General features: G+C 38.0%; 1 long non-coding RNA gene across 1 annotated transcript; it reads right to left on the bottom strand.

The window, feature by feature from the left end:
• Positions 1 to 767: 767 nt before the first annotated feature.
• Positions 768 to 13,239, bottom strand: LOC137617939 (uncharacterized). Its single transcript, XR_011039700.1, has 3 exons — positions 13,159 to 13,239; positions 9,114 to 9,226; positions 768 to 1,343 (listed from the first exon to the last, which is right to left on the bottom strand). It is a non-coding gene; the product is annotated as an uncharacterized lncRNA (long non-coding RNA).
• Positions 13,240 to 13,660: the final 421 nt, after the last annotated feature.

Here is a 13,660-nt window from a genome sequence, read left to right on the forward strand (position 1 = left end):
GGCGATTGCTTGACAGCGGCACCCAATCGGAAGATGTCAAGAAGTGCTTCCTTGGAGGGCCAACCCTCGAGCCTCAAGGAAGACCAAAGCTGAAATAAATTGGACAAATTAAGATCCTCCCCCAGGGGGAGAGGTGGAGCTGCCTCGCTAGAGAAGGCAACACCATCTCTCGAACCCCAAATTCGGGAAACAGAAACACTGTCTACGCTACCACTCGCCGGTCTCTCGAAAGAGACGATCGAGCGGGAGCTTCGGAGGAGGTTTGGGCAACGGAAGAAGTGTCCTTGGGATTTTCTCCTTTCGAAGAAAACTTTGAAGAAAAATGTCCCGCCTGGCCTGCTTCTTACATCGCCGAGAAAACCTCTCCCACTGGGAGGTACACCACTCCCTACACTCACCACACTTATTGCCACTATCACACTGTTGACCTCTACAGTATGGGCAAAGGGCGTGAGGGTCCATCTCGACTGCCGACATGAAAGTTCCACAGGGGCGGTCGGGTAAACCAGGACAGGTGCGCATATTCGCAGAGGCCATCTTCACACTCAAACCTGTAGGAGAAAAAGCAAAAAGACATTAATGGCTGTCAGAGAGAGGCGAGGGCGAGAGCGGACACGTCCGACTACCACCCGAGCCGAGAGCAAAGTGAGCTCAAGCACAGGTGTGTGTGAGGGGGGAGGTTTAGCAAGCTACCCCCCCCCCCCCCCCGGCCACTAGCGGTGGGGTAGTAAACCCCCGTTAACATTTTAATGGCTCGTCATTTCAGCTACGCCGAAAGTAATACCCTTATTAAATAGCGTAGTTTGTATGTCAGTTACGGAACAAATGCATTTTAACTTTATATGGACTGACTTTATAAATATTAAGAGCTAATGAATGACTCACTTCTAGACTTCTTAAAGTTGATAGATTAGATAATTAAATTTACGGCTTCAAGAAATAATAAAACACTGATAAACTTGAAATAATCTAGTAACATTGTTGTTAAAAAATATATTACTTATCTTCTGTAACTCAACTTACAATTGTAACACACAAAACCCCTAAAAATCTCAATTACTTTGGCCAATTGGGAATTTCTAGATAATAATACTGTAGTCATTTTTCCCATAAGGTATTTCAATACTCCGTAAATGTTTGATAAGAATGGGTGCTTCAGTTGCAGTGATTCGTTGCTCCTCTCATCTTGTCTTCTTGGGAAATTTTCTGGAATCTTTTTGTAGTAAATTCCAGATTGTTCGCTGCTGATCTTCCTCCTCATATCATGAGCAGGTTGTTTGCAGTTTAATTTCCTGCTTTGAGCATGAGTCTATATCTTTCCCTTTCTTTTGATGATTTCAAGTCTGAAAAATAAATACATTTTAATTGAACAGATATAACTGTCTTTTTCAATTATTTTACTGTAGAGTACATTTCATTATCAAGACTATGCTTTTAGTAAAACATCCTGCATGATAAACTAAATATAAAATATTATAATGTAACTATTATAAAAGTGGAAATAATGACAAAACTAGATTTGTCCATGGCATTTATAATAGCAAATACTAAAAATGTAGAGAGTATCTTTTGTAAAGTGGGAAAGCATTACTTTCTAGATCATAACAAGGAAATATTTCACTACAGTGATCGAATTCCTGGCCTCTGGCAATCCACTGACTAATAGGAGCTCCCTTAATCCTTCAACTTTCAAAAGATACTCAATAAACCATTATTCCCTGAATGAAACATTCTACCTTACACCACAGAGGATACCAGGTCAACCTCACACAATATTCATAAAAAAAACACATAAGGGCATGTAGAAAATATGAGCAAAAATAGGATTTACTAACACCAACACTTTTAGGAGTAGAATATTACTTAGAATACAAGAGTATAATGCTGTACAAATTAATAATTAAGTGTTGTTTTCACTATAGTAAAAACAGGAAAAAAAACACCTCACTATCCTAAAATCAGGGAAAAAAACCACCTCACTAACCTAAATACAGGAAAAAAAAAACCTCACTAAACTAAAACCAGGAAAAAAAACCACCTCACTATCCTAAAAACAAGAAAAACACCTCACTAACCTAAAAACAGGAAAAAACCACCTGACTATCCTAAAAAATGGTAAAAACTACCTCACTATCCTAAAAACCAGAAAATAACACCTCACGAATCTAAATAACAGGAAAAAAACCCTCACTATCATACAAACAGGAAAAATCAACCTCACTATCCTAAAAACAGGAAAAAACCACCTCACTATCCTAAAAAATGGTAAAAACTACCTCACTATCCTAAAACAGGATAAAAAACCACCAGCTACTTCCTAGATTTATCAAGCAAATGTATCATTCTCGTAATTGAAGTGCAATAAAAAAAATTAATTATATATTGTATGGATCCTCCATAAATTGATTCCATTTATCCTATCATATTAATCAGTTTAAGTGGATTTTCTGGTTAATCTTCAATCAATGAACCACATTGTTCTACCAATCTTCAACATTTTACTTGTCTTGCCTTGAACTATTGTAAAACATCACACACACTGACTAACTAAGCATCTTGCCTTGAACTATTGTAAAACATCACACACACTGACTAACTAAGCATCTTGCCTTAAACTATTGTAAAACATCACACACACTGACTAACTAAGCATCTTGCCTTAAACTTGTAAAACATCACACACACTGACTAACTAAGCATCTTGCCTTAAACTATTGTAGAACATCACACACACTGACTAACTAAGCATCTTACCTTAAACTATTGAAAAACATTACACACACTGACTAACTAAGCATCTTGCCTTAAACTATTGTAAAACATCACACACACTGACTAACTAAGCATCTTGCCTTAAACTATTGTAAAACATCACACACACTGACTAACTAAGCATCTTGCCTTAAACTATTGTAAAACATCACACACACTGACTAACTAAGCATCTTGCCTTAAACTTGTAAAACATCACACACACTGACTAACTAAGCATCTTGCCTTAAACTATTGTAGAACATCACACACTGACTAACTAAGCATCTTGCCTTAAACTATTGTAAAACATCACACACACTGACTAACTAAGCATCTTGCCTTAAACTTGTAAAACATCACACACACTGACTAACTAAGCATCTTGCCTTAAACTATTGTAGAACATCACACACACTGACTAACTAAGCATCTTACCTTAAACTTGTAAAACATCAAACACACTGACTAACTAAGCATCTTGCCTTAAACTATTGTAGAACATCACACACACTGACTAACTAAGCATCTTGCCTTAAACTTGTAAAACATCACACACACTGACTAACTAAGCATCTTGCCTTAAACTATTGTAGAACATCACACACACTGACTAACTAAGCATCTTGCCTTAAACTATTGTAAAACATCACACACACTGACTAACTAAGCATCTTGCCTTAAACTTGTAAAACATCACACACACTGACTAAGCATCTTGCCTTAAACTACTGTAGAACATCACACACACTGACTAACTAAGCATCTTACCTTAAACTTGTAAAACATCACACACACTGACTAACTAAGCATCTTGCCTTAAACTATTGTAGAACATCACACACACTGACTAACTAAGCATCTTGCCTTAAACTTGTAAAACATCACACACACTGACTAACTAAGCATCTTGCCTTAAACTATTGTAGAACATCACACACACTGACTAACTAAGCATCTTACCTTAAACTATTGAAAAACATTACACACACTGACTAACTAAGCATCTTGCCTTAAACTTGTAAAACATCACACACACTGACTAACTAAGCATCTTGCCTTAAACTTGTAAAACATCACACACACTGACTAACTAAGCATCTTGCCTTAAACTATTGTAGAACATCACACACACTGACTAACTAAGCATCTTACCTTAAACTATTGAAAAACATTACACACTCTTTGACAAACCATCTCATTTTTCTTGCCTTAAACTATGGAAAAACTTATCACACATTCTGACTCACCAATTGTCTTACTTATCTTGCCTTAACTATGGAAAACTTATCACACAGTGACTCACTAATCTAGTCTCGATTGGTTCACTGAAGAGCTTATTCAGCAATATTGTTTTTGACTTATGGATATATTTCATTCATGGATTAACCTATATAAAAACAAATTGAAATCCTGGTCTTACCGGAGTCACGGCTACAACGTTCATAAACACTGACAACAATGTGTGCTTTTGCCTATGAATAACCAATGTTACCTCATAATTGCAAGCTCCTAGATTTTAGTGCTTCTTTGTATAAATCTAATGTTCAGGTTATATACTTATCTAAAAATATCATTAAAAAAAAAACAAATGGCTTAAGCCATTTATTTTACATCCCTGAGAATTAATGGAAATATCATGAAAAAAATGGTTGTCTTTTACTTTACTCCTGTTAGAGAATTATTAGTATATCATAAACAATTTTTTTTTAATTAAAATTAGGATCGTCAAAAAGTGTTTTTTATGCAAACTTACAAGAAATAAGAGGCATTTAATGAAGTGTGTGATGTTGCCTTGGTAGCAATCTATAGTAAACTAAATAAATAATGAATTACCTAGAACAACTGTTACAGTTATTATAACAAAATAAAATATTTAGCATTAAAATATCAAATCAAAAAATGCGTGGCCTTAGGAAAAATGTATGTAACTCACTTCAGACTTTTCTTCTTATTATAAAGTGTACGAGACTTTACAGGCCTGGGAGACTGCTACATACCACAGTTTTCTCACATAAAAATCTGAACTCCTCTCTAATTTGGAGATTCAGTGAGTGGAGATCTAGCTCTCGGGGATCCAGCACGTGGGCACCTAGCCCCACTACCCCCGATACTATACAAAACTGAGGACTAGTAATAGGTACCCAGATATCACCTATACAGTATATGCTTGTCAATGCTTTTCGCCATAGAAGACAACTATCGACATTCACGGGTGGCTGGTAACGCGCACTTTCCCACAAGGAATAAAACAGTCCCTCGAACCAAACTGTTACCGTCTAAACTTCCCGGACTTCTTGAATGTCTTTGTTGTTCTCCTCCTGGAGGTAGTAGAGCGGGCTTCAGCAGAGAAGGCTTCAGCAAAGAGGGGGGGGGGGGTTAAGGTAAGAACCTGAAATTTATATACAAGTTCTCAAAATTTCTAGAACACACTACAATCCTGATAGAATAATTTCCCTAAGTAAGGGCCACATCCTCTAGACACCCATTACTGTAATGATAAGGTACTTTGGTAATACTTAGTATTAAGTAGATATATCACAACAACAGCACACTATGAAAACCACAAAGTACCATACACCAACCTGACATCAGCAAAGCCACCCCCATAACAAACAAAAGGAAATCATTATTTTCCAAGATTTGCAATTATTCTACGACTAATAAATCAATACCAGTGTACATATCATGAAATGGTCTGTATTGTTTGAGATCTAATACCTTAGTAGGTCTTACTGCAACCCACTGATCAGAAATCTAATTTGAAATGACACCCCTAGCAATTACAGCCAACAACACTGCCAAGAAATTCAGTTTGACATCTCAAATTCCTCATCAGTGCCTCCATACAGTATTACTGTATTCTCTGTGGTACAGTTATACACTTTCCTTAGAACTTGATGGGATAACTGCCATAACATTGAAATTTTTTCTTTTTTTAGTAAGAAGGCATTATAGGCCTATTTTTTCCCCCAAATAATATAGTTTGAAGCGAACACCCTAATCTAATTACCAATTAATGGTCACTCATTGTTCTGGCCTAATCACTCAAATGACCACTATCATGCACAAGACAGGCAGGTTATTAAACCTAAACAACAGTCTTCACTACAGTGTATAGTGAAATAGTAAGGACGAATCATAAATTGTCCAATCTCATAGCATTGAGCAAACAGGAAATACGTGAACCTTGTAACCAACCATATTCTCAAAGAAATAACCATTTACGATACATGAACTTTCAGAACATGCTATGTATATAGCTCACTTGGGTTGGGGAGGCCGTTTTTCCCCACTGAGAATAAACCAAAGCTCAATCTTGTACGAAACCAAGTGCTAGCAACAGGCGAGTCGGCACTTGTATCACATAGGCTACTGCTAAGCACCGAGTATGCTCTTGGTATGGACCACTAAGCACTGGGTATGATCTCGACATTTACCACCCTAACGTACTTTGAGATTATAGGAGACACCTTCTAAATGGGCCTGTGCAAATAATAATGCATTCCCGATAAGAGACGTAACAAAGATCGGATGAATGCACACCACTTGAGGAAGTACAGTACTTGTAATCAGAAGATCGTGTGCAAATCAATGAGCACACTTGTGCATGAATAGTAGAAGCACAAAAGCATGTGAATGCTCTAAGTCAGATGAATGACTGCAAAGAGGCAGGCAAACCCGTGTAAACAGGCATGCACATCGCTTGTTGTAAGCCCAATGACAGAGAGCTAGCATAAAGAGGTGAGGTAATGCTCCGGTAGGGTAGCACTCTCGCAAACTGAGAAGGTGGCTCTCCCATGGGAAAGCTCTCTTACAAGCAGGTGAGGTGGTGTGCGATCACTCTCATAGATGCATTCAATCGAGACCAGCTGAGGTGTTTGTAACCAGATGTGGTGGCACTCAAGTTGGAGCATGTAATCAAATACAGTAGCACTCAAGTCAGTGCATATGCCTTGGATGCCCTATTCCTTCTCCCATTGAAGGGCTTCCTATCTCCTTGAACAGACTCAATACCATGGTCTGAAGAATAAATATGTGAGAAGGTGACCATTAAGGAATCATGGCATGGACGATGATCAAGTTCTTGCAGCAACTGCCATTCTTGGGAAGATCTCTCCCTAGAAATAACCTCAACTGAGAGCCTTGTCTCAATCAAAGCATCCATGTACCTATATACAAGCTGGAAACTTTTCATTACTGTGCTTGCATGGTCGGTCGCGAACAAGTAAGCGATCATCTGGATTGTACGGGTGTTCCGTAAATGGAGACTACCTTCTGGTGTGAGAATGTGAAGGTGTGAGCATGTGCAAGCCAATGTACTTTTCATACTATAAAATAATCATGTTAGTGATCATGATTAGGTGTATCAAAAAAGATGAGTTGGCCTCTTATGGTATATCTTCATCCACATTTGAGTAAGAACAGGGAGTTGTAAACAAGAACATGTGTTGTGAGCCTTCAAATTGGAGTGCGTACTGAGTGCGCATTGTAATAAAAGATGGCATGGCACAGGAAAATGCACATCTAAAGAAAGGAGCTTGAGCCCAGAGAGGGAGCTTGTGCCCAGAGAGGGAGCCTGCATTAAGAGTGCGAGCAAACATGCGTATCTTAAGATCACTCATGCACCAGGAAATATATAACAAGGAACGAGAGCATCTATATATGAGAGCTTATGCAGGCAATCTATGAGAACATGTGATGGAAAGCGTGCGAGCAATAGGCTCTCCAGAAAAGGTAAGTGCAATGCGCACATGATGTGAACGGATTAGTAAGCGCACATAGGTGAATACAGTGGGTAAGGGCATATAGGTGGTAGGAGAGTGTAATGAGTGTGGTGCGCATATAATTGGGTGCTCTGTCTAGGGTGCGTGGGCTCATAGATGTGGGCACACGTGTAAGTACGAATGCAAGGTCTCACATAGAGCTGTAAAGAATCTGATGATGTTATGGCTCTTGTTTTACTTGCCATCAAAGATCCCTCTTCATAATGAATCTGTTTTCACCTCTGCAAGTTGTGCAGGGATTGGCAAATCCAAAGCAGTGAATAAGGTTGATTAAATTAGGCTGATAAGATTAGGAGTTCGAAGTTACTTCTTCTCTTTCCTTCAAGTTGCCTTATGTGTTTCCACGGTCTGAACCAATGGGAATACAAAAGAGAAGGGGTCCAAATTAGGAATTTCCTTTGCTCATGTGGCAAGTGAGGAAAATATTGGCCTGTAAGTACCCAGGACTTGTAGAAATTTATGTTTCGAGGGTAGCCCTTCAAGCACACAGAAAGCCAGCGTGTCCTTATGGCCCTTTTCTTAGCATTGGTGTCAACTTGAACTTGAGGCTCAATATCATGCAAAGAGTGGGGAAGAGCTGCCTCTTCTGGGTAACAAACTACAACCATTTCACTTGTACCTTACAAATGAAGGAGTTCAGAATTGCCATCCTTATTAATCACCCCCTCACCCTCCAGAGGAGGGGTACCAAAATAAAAAGAATGCCTGCAGATCTCGATTTCGAGGATGACCCCTCAGGTGAATGGTTTTTGTTTTGGCTACTTTTTCTTCTCTTGCTGTATATTACCCAATGTGCTGATGGGCAATCCTTACACTCCTCTCTGGGGGAAGATTCCGAACAGTCCTCCCACATGCAAGAAGTGCATAAATAATGGAGATCCACATGGTTCCTGCTCATGAAGGATCTGCACTTACGTCCAGCAACCCCGAGTAATGGTCGCATGTTCACATGCACACTTTCACTTAATACAGAGAAAAGTTGAACAATCAAGATAGGGAGACACTGAGCTTATGCATGTATGACCCAGAAGCTTTAGTTAATGTGGCTTCTTGGTGTGATCTGTGAGGGGCCAGGGACTCCCTGCCACTCACCACTAACTACTGACAAGCTGAAATCATACTCTTATTAAAGAATAGGGTTTGTATTTGTGTAGGAACATTCATTGGAAATCCAATATCTCTATCTATTGGCAATTAAATTGGTCTTTAATTCAGTAGTAATCCAATACTACTTTAAATCTTCTAATAAGAACACTTAACCCTTCAAAAAATCTAAAATTAGTCCAACTATCAATTGTCAATGCAGTGCAGAAGGAAGATAATCTTATTGTAATCTACCACCAAGAAAGTTCTGCCTTGAACAGCTAATTACGAATAAAATTATTTGAATTAAATCCTACAGTTCATAAATTTGACAGTTCTAGTGTAATTCATTTACAATCTATAATCCTATTTTATAAGAGATATCCAATTTTAATTTACTTCCAAGTCAATTTGACCTCAGTCTACTACCAAGCCAACATCTTTTTTATAATACCATTCAAATCTAACAAGCAATACTCTATATAACCTTACCTTCAACATTCCAGCTAAGGCAGCTAACTGGTTTCTTATGGATTCCATGCTCTCATCGAGTAGCATAACTAAAAACTTTCAATATGCAGTCTCCCAATGCTCATTACTGGCACCTGAAATAAAAAAAAATGAAAAAATTTCAGAAATTCTTCTTTTGTATAATCATATGACAATTGAACATGTCGTTCTTGCTATCACAGTCACCAAGCATATGTTATGAATTTTGGTTAATTGTACTTGGGAAAAGTTTTGATGAGCTATGAGGTTAAGCTGTGTATTTAATGTATATACTGTGTAATATAGCAAATATAATTTACAAATTAGGAGACAGCGAGAGGTTAAATGGCGAGTAGTATAGTATGATCTTAGGTTTGTTGTCATATTTTGCTCATACCATAAGGGGATATGGTCAGTTAAAAGGTTAAAATTCGGTACACTCCCACCCACCACCACTGTGGTAAACAACGCTAAAACAAAATACTTCTTAATACTGTATATCATCGATGCAAAAGTATAATGAGAAAAAAAAATCAAATTATGACAGGGGCAGGGAATTTTTCTAAGTTATTTGTTTATCTTCACAGTTTCACAAAGACAGCTCTCGTTAGTTTCACATGTTTGTTCCCAGCCTATTTAACTCCCTCCCCATTGCACAATGTGACAATTTTCGCCTGAACGCGCTGTAGCTCCACAAACTGAGCTCGGTGCTCTAATGGAAAAGCGGCACCTTCTCTTAAATGCATTACTATTGACTATTAGATATTGGAGGGCTCTTTGGTTTACGCATGTGTGACAATTCAAGTGTGCTTCTCTCCTATTTTTAGGATCTTTACTTTGAAATGACCAATCATAATCCTGGTAAATTTTAAACACCCCTTTTGATTGTTTTTATCTTGAAATTTGTTAAACTGCACCTCAGCGGTTGATTTTCAAATAAAACATCCTTAGTTTCGTCATGGCTGCACATTGGGCAAGAGGTGAATATACCCCAGATGAAGCCATTACAGTACAAATTTCTAACTAATAATGAAGAAAGTTTGAAATTTCTACATAACCACATACAGTAGTGCTTTCATCAGAAATAAAATGTACAAAGTGTTCCAAGCTGTACACTGTATGTACAGATTGTCATTACAGGCAGTCACAGGAAAGTTAAAATGACCAAACTAGAAGCAATTACAGTACATTTTCTCTGCGAATGATTACAAGGGTAGTTTTGTGGGTAAATGCAATTTTGAACCTAAACAGGCATCCCTGTTTTTACATCTGATTCGGATCACTCAGACTCCGACAATTGGGGCAAGACATTACAGACCGAGTTTGTGTAAGCTAAGAATACGGCAGTCTAAGAAGGGTGTTGCAAGGGGGTCAAAACCTCTGATAGGTAGGGATATGACTTCTAGGTTAGGTTAGCTGGTGTTCTTGTGTGTTTCCCCGGTTAAATTACACCCTGTTAAAAATTGAGATGTCCGTGTTCGAAAGAAAATGGAACTTAGGAAAGAACAGTGCTTGAGAGAACTGCGGCAGATAGTCCGTTGGTGGTGTTCCACCTTATTTTTGCAGGTTTCTTTTTATCTTCCACAATTTATTAGTTTTCATCTTGCCTTGCTCAAAACCAGATTCCCACCTGAAATTCCCCCATTTGGGATTATGTTAGGGAGTGGTACTTGGAAGATACTTTTGCCAGTAAAATTATAGAACAGTGCAATAAACGGTTTATGAAAAGAAAGTCTCTATATGATGCATTTGGTGGTTTGAACATTTTTAATGATTTCTGGTAGAAATCCATATTTTTGAGTTATGGTGGGTTGACTACCATAACTTGAAAGCTTTAGCTTTGCATTAGATAGTCATCAAAAGTGTTCAAAGCACCTTGACCCTTTTACCCCCAAAAGAACGTACTGGTATGTTTCACAAAAGCCATCCCTTTACCCCCATAGACGTACCGGTACGTCCTTGCACAAAAATGCTATAAAAATTATTTTTTTTCATATTATTGATAATTTTTTGAGGAAACTCAGACATTTTCAAAGAGAATGAGACCAACCTGACCTCTCTCTGACAAAAATTAAGGCTAATAGAGCAATTTTTAAAAAATATACTGCAAAATGTGCTGGGGAAAAAATAACCCCCTGGGGGTTAAGGGTTGGAAATTTCCATATAGCCTGGGGGTACAAGGGTTAATATATAACATGTACCAGTCTAATTGTATTTTCAAATTTAATTTTTTAAACTTTATTTCCACCCGTCATCATAAAAAAGTTACCGTACTGTCATCAAAACCAAGTAATACAGTAGTAATGAAACAGCCCAAACACTGGAGCTTTTGTTTGCTAGGACGTCTGGACACAGAAAACAATTATTCATCCAATTTTCTATGGAGTCATTCATAGCATGGTTCATCACAATAATAGTACCTCATTACTCAATCATGATTTATCAGTTTTTGCTCAAACATTGCTCACTTCGCTTGTGACTAAACATTATCGCATTGCTCCCATGTTCTGGCAACTGGAACGTGTTTTGCTATGGGCACAGGAATGAATGGCGAGCGATTGTGACGCAGTTCCGGTAGGCTCTGCTGCTTCTCCCGGTGCCTTGGAAGACCGCGGAGACAGCAGCAGTAGGGGATTCTGCATTATGAAGCTTCACCTGCGGTGGATAATGTGGGCGGGTGGGCTGTGGCACCTGTAGCAATACCAGCCGAACTCGGTTGAGTCCCTTGTCAGGCTGGGAGGAACGTAGAGAGGAGAGGTCCCCTTTTCTGTTTCATTTGTTTGATGTCGACAACCCCCCCTAAATTGGGGGAACTGCCTTGGTATATGTATGTATGTATTAGCCATGTGGACTACTATTTTGACATTAATCATCAATTCTATAAACTTAAAGGTGTGAATAGGATCTTAACAAAGGGGTGAGTTACACTGTAGCTTCACACTCCAGCCTCTCTTAGAACACAGACTTGACTTTCATTTCGCATTATCAGACTAAAAATATCAAATATTTCTACCATAACCTTTCATTATTAGGACCCTTTGTATATCAGCGGCCAGTTTCTCACGCATTCATTAAAGATGGACATCAACTAACCTAAACTTCCGACTCCTAATCTACAAGCTGTGTTCTTACCTACTTATCTAACAGGGGGGGGGGGGGGGGGCGATAACGTCCCCTGCGACCCCCCTTGCACTGCTGTATTCTAAGTTAGCCATAATAATACATACAGGTGGCCGCTATCATACATATGCCCCCATTATTAACATAAAATAAGAATTATATGATTGTATATTCCCATTTTAAAAACAAATATTGTTCGACAGAAGCACAACTTATCAGCGTTTTTCAGATCTGCCGGGAGAAAGGAGGCTCCAGTGGTCTGTGCTAAGATGACAATTGAAGCAAAACAGGATTTTCTTATTAAAATCTGGGACTTCATTAATAGTGGTTTCCGCCAGTAATATATGGAATTCAAATAATGAACTTGCAAAGATCTATTCAATTATGAAAGTTCCAATGTCCTAACCTATGTTACAGTTCTACAATAAAACCCTTTAGGTGGAAAATATCAGAGACAAAAAAGCAAAACATAAGTTTTTACACAAAATAATGCTGGGTGGGAACATACCGAAAATTTAACCTTCTTTTCTTGACTGAAATGTGTATGCCAACAATGGATGCACAATAAACCACAATCCTCCTTTAAAAAGTGAAAAATGTACTTTACTACAGTATCATGGCAGTAACAGTTTCGTTTTGAAACGAAAACAACACATTGAAGAATGCTCTAAACCAGAAGCCTCTTATATTATTTCAAGATTCTATAACCTATTAAAACCAATAATAATTACATATTATACATTAAACTTGTCCATAAAATAGGTTCTGGTTCTGGATCTGGACTTACCGAGTTATGCCATGGGTAAAATGAAAATGAGTTAGCCTACACTGCCGACTAAGAGTAGCCTACCAACATTGAAAAATATCGAAAATACTTCTAATTACACTTTAATATAGCTGATTTGGTATCTAAAATAACGGTACCAACCTTTAGGAAGATGTAAAACTGTATAATTAGAGAAAATGTCGGAGACAAAAAGAGAGGTACTCCAGTTTAACAAACTCTCCATCGACGACCTTTAGTAGAAAGACGCATCCGAATGCGGAACAATACATTTGGTAGGCATCTTTGGTAGGAATACTGAAATGTGTAAGCAATATTTTCCACATTAAACCAATATTAGATCTCATCTTTCTTTTGAATACCATTATATAAATATAAAAAAAGCTAATATATGAAATTCATACTCAACTCAGCTGATTTTACATTAAAAGGGAGAATTGCAGTGAACTACTTTTCTGAGTTTATACACCCAGACATTTCGGTCTTTTTATGCAAGCAAGCAAATGCATGAACGTGCCCACCAAGAATGTACAAATTCATTTGCAAAATTTTCCTGCATTTAAAGCAGTTTTAATTTTACTGTTTCATGTTAATAGGGAGAAAACATCATGAAATACTTTTCTGATCCCCCCCCCCCCGACTTTTT

The sequence above is a fragment of the Palaemon carinicauda genome, chromosome 24 (assembly GCF_036898095.1).
Source record: "Palaemon carinicauda isolate YSFRI2023 chromosome 24, ASM3689809v2, whole genome shotgun sequence".
Lineage (NCBI taxonomy): Eukaryota > Metazoa > Arthropoda > Malacostraca > Decapoda > Palaemonidae > Palaemon > Palaemon carinicauda.